Source organism: Oncorhynchus masou, chromosome 1, assembly GCF_036934945.1.
Source record: "Oncorhynchus masou masou isolate Uvic2021 chromosome 1, UVic_Omas_1.1, whole genome shotgun sequence".
Lineage (NCBI taxonomy): Eukaryota > Metazoa > Chordata > Actinopteri > Salmoniformes > Salmonidae > Oncorhynchus > Oncorhynchus masou.
The window spans coordinates 77,297,390-77,303,389 of record NC_088212.1 but is presented as its reverse complement, the minus strand read 5'-3'; positions in this window follow the sequence as shown (position 1 = coordinate 77,303,389).

The window sequence follows — 6,000 nt, the reverse complement described above, 5'->3', positions numbered from 1 at the left end:
GCTCGCTCCAACCCTCCAACCCCAACCCGGAGATAGCCTTTGCAGGCTATCTCTGCAGTAGACTGCAACTCCTCCCCCTTTGGCAGTTCTATCTTGACGGAAGATGTTATAGTTGGGTATGGAAATCTCAGAATTTTTGGTGGCCTTCCTGAGCCAGGACTCAGACACGGCAAGGACATCAGGGTTAGCAGAGTGTGCTAAAGCAGTGAGTAAAACAAACTTAGGGAGGAGGCTTCTGATGTTGACATGCATGAAACCAAGGCTTTTTCGATCACAGAAGTCAACAAATGAGGGTGCCTGGGGACATGCAGGGCCTGGGTTTACCTCCACATAACCCGCGGAACAGAGAAGGAGTAGTATGAGGGTGCGGCTAAAGGCTATCAAAACTGGTCGCCTAGAGCATTGGGGACAGAGAATAAGAGGAGCAGGTTTCTGGGCATGGTAGAATATATTCAGGGCATAATGCGCAGACAGGGGTATGGTGGGGTGCGGGTACAGCGGAGGTAAGCCCAGGCCCTGGGTGATGATGAGAGAGGTTGTATCTCTGGACATGCTAGTTGTAATGGGTGAGGTCACCGCATGTGTGGGAGGTGGGACAAAGGAGGTATCAGGGGTATGAAGAGTGGAACTAGGCGCTCCATTGTGAACTAAAACAATGATAACTAACCTGAACAACAGTATACAAGGCATATTGACATTTGAGAGAGACATACAGCGAGGCATACAGCAATCACAGGTGTTGAATTGGGAAAGCTAGCTAAAACAGTAGGTAAGACAACACCAGCTAATCAGCTAGCACAACAACAGCAGGTAAAATGGCATTGACTAGGCAACGGGGCCGACAGATAAAACATAAACAAGCAGAATGAGGTACCGTGATTAATGGACAGTCCAGCATGCATCAGCTATGTAGCCAAGTGATCAGTGTCCAGGGGGCAGGGAAGCTGGATTAGTGAGTGTTATCCAGGTTAAAAAAAACTAACAACAGGTGACCAAGAACCCAATGGTCCCTCTGACAGAGCTCCACAGTACCTCTGTGAAGATGGGAGAACCTTCCAGAAAGACAACCATCTCTACAGCACTCCACCAATCCAGGCTCTATGATAGAGTGGCCAGACAGAAGCCACTCCCCAGTAAAAGGCACATGACAGCCCGCTTGGAGTTTGCCAAAAGGCACCTATAGATTCTCAGATTCTCAGATTCTCAGATTCTCAGACAATTCTGTTGTCGGATGAAACCCAGATTGAACTATTTGGCCTGATTGCCAAGCGTCACATCTGGAGGAAATCTGGCACCATCCCTACGGTGAAGCATTGTGGTGGCAGTATCATGCTGTGGTGGTGTTTTTCAGAGGCAGGGACTGGGAGATTAGGAGTCAGCATCAAGGGAAAGATGAACAGAGCAAAGTACAGAGAGACCCTTGATAAAAACCTGCTCCAGAGCACTCCGCTCCAGTCTGAGCACACAACCAAGACAATGCAGGAGTGGCTTCGGAACAAGTCTTTGAATGTTCTTGAGTGGTCCAGCCAGAGCCCGGAATTGAACCTGGTCGAACATCTCTGGAGAGACCTGAAAATAGCTGTGCAGCGACGCTCCCCATCCAACCTGACAGAGCTTGAGAGGATCTGCAGATCCGAATGGGAGAAACTCCCCAAATACAGGTGTGCCAAGCTTGTAGCGTCATACCCAAGAAGACTCAAGGCTGTAATCGCTGCCAAAGGTGCTTCAACAAAGTACTGAGTAAAGGGTGTGAATACTTATGAAAATGTGATATTTCAAAGGGTTTGAATACTTTCCCAATGCACCGTACATTCATCTAAAACCCTGGTGCATCTGAAATGTACTCTATTCCCTGTGTAGTGCACTTCTTTTGACCCATAGTCCTCTAGTCAAAAGTAGTTCACTATATCTAAGGATAGGGTGCCACTTGGGTAAGAGCCCTGTGGCTGTCTCCCTGGCCTGCTAGCTGTTCTGTTGTGTTCCGCTGGGCAGATGACTCAGTCATCAGCCAGGCCGTGAAATGTAGTGGTTTTACTAGTAGGCAGCCATTATGTCCTGTGTGGTATATTTTAAACAGCACTACTCAAACAATGGCTCCCATTGTACATGTACTGTAGCCCTAACCCGTAACCCACCCTCTCTGTGAGCTCCTTTTGTTTTCAAAGCAGCCAACCGTCACCGTTAAATCCATCTATCTCCTTAATGGATATTTTTTTGGATAACTTAGTTCGGAACCAACACTGGCAATGGTGTGTGTGCGTGTGTGTGTGTGTGTGTGTGTGTGTGTCTGCACAAGTGTGTGTCTGCACAAGTGTGTGTCTGCACAAGTGTGTGTCTGCACAAGTGTGTGTGTGCGCTAGTATCTGTGCGAATGTGTGTATACACGTGTGGATATAGCAGGAGGAGCCAGGCAGGACACACGGGCCCTTATAAAGCAAGATTAATAACCCACCGCAAATGATGTCATAGTTAAGTGTTTTCCTTTGTATTTACACATCCGCCTGGGCTGTCAGACCGCTGCCTGGTCGTCTCTCTGCTGAGAAATGAAAATGGCGCATCCTGACACTAATGCATCACTAGAAATATTTGAGATGAATAAAGAAGTCCTGGCATGCTATTCCCTTCCTCTCCTGTCCTGCCTGCAACAGAGAGGCATCACAAACACTCCATTTGACATTGACATAAAGGCAAACGCGTCTCTAGTCTCTCGTCTCTTCTCTAGTCTCTCGTCTCTGCTGAATGCAAATAATGTTACTTTCAATCTTTTTTTCCTATTCGTCCTTTGATGGAATAGCAGGGAGGGGAAGGAGGAAGGGTGGAAGTCTCCTTAGTCAATGCAAACTAATGAGACATATTAATGACATTAGACCTTAATTCAATGTCTGCATAATTCATAATAATTGATTGCTGCTGCTTTAAAGGAGTACCTTTTTCAGGAGAAAAATGATCCCATTAGTACAGGTTTAATACAAATCTAAGCTGTCAAAACACCCAGCTCTGACTCCATCCCCACTATGTTAATTGTCATAAGCATTTCAGATTGATTAGTCTTACATTTGGAAGTGAGCTTTCGTTCATAATTTCCCTTGTCTTAAGTAGACATGTCACAGAGAGGATTTTTTCAAGGCAGCAGAATTGGAATACCTTCCCTTGAAATAACTTTTTATACGCCACATAGCTGAGGGGGGATTCTAAACATAATACATTTTCAAGATCAATAGTTAATTTTGAATAAACCCAGATTTGTATATATATATATATATATATATATTTATTTATTTATTTTACATATTGGGGACATATGGAAGGATATGACTGTTGTGTAACAACATAGTAACTAATGTGCTGTGGAAATCAGCTTTACTTATGTTCTTCCATTTTGTATGACTTTTCTAGATGACTAAAATCTATTTTATCCTCGGTAATCAGAAGTGTTGACGTAAAAACACACATCACAAATGTTGAATAAAGAGTTATACAGGTAACTGCCAAAATAAAGGAAACACCAACATAAAGTTTTCAATAGGGCGTTGGGCCACCACAAGCCAGAACGGCTTCAATGTGCATTGGCATAGATTCCACTTAGTGTGTGTAGTTCTATTGGAGGGACGAGACACCATTCTTCCACGAGAAATTCCATAATTTGGTGTTTTGTTGATTGGGGTCGAAGACGCTGTCTCAGGTGCCACTCCAGAATCTCCCATAAATTTTAAATTGGGTTGAGATCTGGTGACTGACACACACACACACACACACACCTTTTAAACCCCCATGCTCCTTTGAGACCCCTCTTTCAAAGTCACTAAGATCTCTTCTTCTAGTCATAGTAGCCAAAACAATGAGCACCTGGGCATTTTGGGATATTTTTTTTTAAATTATCTCAGGAACCACACCTGTGTGGAAGCACCTGCTTTCAATATACTTTGTATCCTTCATTTACTTAAGTGTTTATTTTTGTCAGTTGCCTGTATGTTCTCCTCATCAGTCTGTATGGTTGTGAAATGACTGGTCGGTCATGACCTTTGGCCCATCATTTTATGTGTAGAAATCATGGTCGTTAGAAATGGAGTCTATTGAGGCCATATAAGTAAGTTCAATGGAGTGTATTATATGTAAAACGCCATATGGTCCGGGCAGATCCTCAAGGATAAAATCAGTAATTTGATTCATTTCGAACATGTATTATACTCTTCCTACCGCCTCTGCTTCGGCCTCTCCATGTTATAGACATACTGTATGTTTATGTAACCTAGTATCCTTATACCTTTCAACTGTGATTAGTCCTGTATCATCTTTACAATCCTCATTACATTAGAAGTATTGTTTTCACAAGTAAATATTTCAGTCATGTAATCCATTTGAAAAGCAATGATGTGTGTACAGTATATGGCTAGCTTCACGGGTTCTTAAGAGCTCTGCATAGCAGCACTGCATGGTATCCTAACCAAGCAGGGGATTTTGATAAATAACAATTGAATTTTGTTCCAGCTGTGACATGTTGATTGATCAAAAACCTCATGGCTAAGGCCTCCCTTCTCTCCCATCTTATTTATCCTTTGTCAAATGGTTTCAAAATCAATACCAGCCTTGTACACAACCATTTCTGCTGCAGGCACTCAGAGGAAGAAATAGGAAGGAAAACACACCTGCTCTCTGGGTGATTGTTACTCATTTTTCCTGTCAAAGCTGTTTGAACACAGAATAATTATTCGGTGGTATGGTTGCAGGGCACGGCAGATTATTCTACAATCCATTTAGATAACTTGGGAGAGGGGTCGGAAAATGAATCGCCCCAAACCAGACAAGTTGATCTGGCAAGGTGATACATCTGAGACCTGGGAGAATAACTCAGTTTAAAGATGCTACATGGACCGCCACATAGACTGGATTGCAGTATTGAAGCCAAGGGACCAAGCCTCTCCTTACTGTGCGGATAGGTCAAGGCCTATGTCTTCAGCGAGTTATGAGAGGCCACGCTCTTTAGGCCTGGTGCTGACAATGGCTGCAAAAACCCATCTTTTAAAATGATTTAATTGTTTACCCAAGCTTAATATCATATTTTGCTACATTAGTTGTCATTGTTTTTAATGTTTTGCGTTGTCTTTATTGTGCAAAATGGTATCAACTTTCTCTTATAAGTTAGAAATCCAATATTTACTTTGTAATCAACCCTGCCCCCTTCCAGTGATCATGGTGGTGACATCATAGTAATGAACACCAGAGCCTTATATTGAGAGGTCCTACATTATGGTGACATGTAGTAATTTGTTTTGCAGAGAAGATGTGCTTCTGCATGTCATTGTGTACAGCTTCATCCCACTCCCAGTGTCATGGTGCCGTCTGCCACAGCTGTCTGTCTGTGAGGGGAGCTTTCTCTCGTCTATTCAGCCTGGACCCTCAGGGCAACCCAGCCCTCTGCCTCTGGGGACAACATAATGATGTGGTGAAATATAGGCCAGGATCAGAGACAACATGACAAATTGAATGGAAAGATGTGTCTTGTGCGTCTGAAATGTAGGCAAAGACTGTAGTTGATGATGGTCCTAGTTGGTTTATGGCTGTTGTTGAGTGTTTGGTGATTTGGTCTTGTAATTGCTCTCTATATAGCATTCAAATACATTGTAATCTATGCATTGGTCCATTCATAGTCATTGGTACGTTGATATAAATACTTTATCAAACTTGTTGTATTTCCTTAATTCTACAGATATGGATGTCTTCTCTCAGGTCCTACTGCTATAATCGTCCCACAGTTCTCATTTTATGTCCTTTACCAGTTGTTTAGTTGACTGTCAACGCTGTAAGGCTCCTGCGCAAAAAGGGGGGAACACACTTCTGAATAAGTGTCCCAATGCCAGGCTCGATAAATAACTTCTACAGTGTTTATAAAAAGAAACAGGCTTTTATGAGCCATTCGTGAGGTACTTGAAACGAGCTCGGAGAATGACTAGTCTAAAATGTTAATGAGTTTATTGAAATTAAAGTTTAAACCACTTGGAG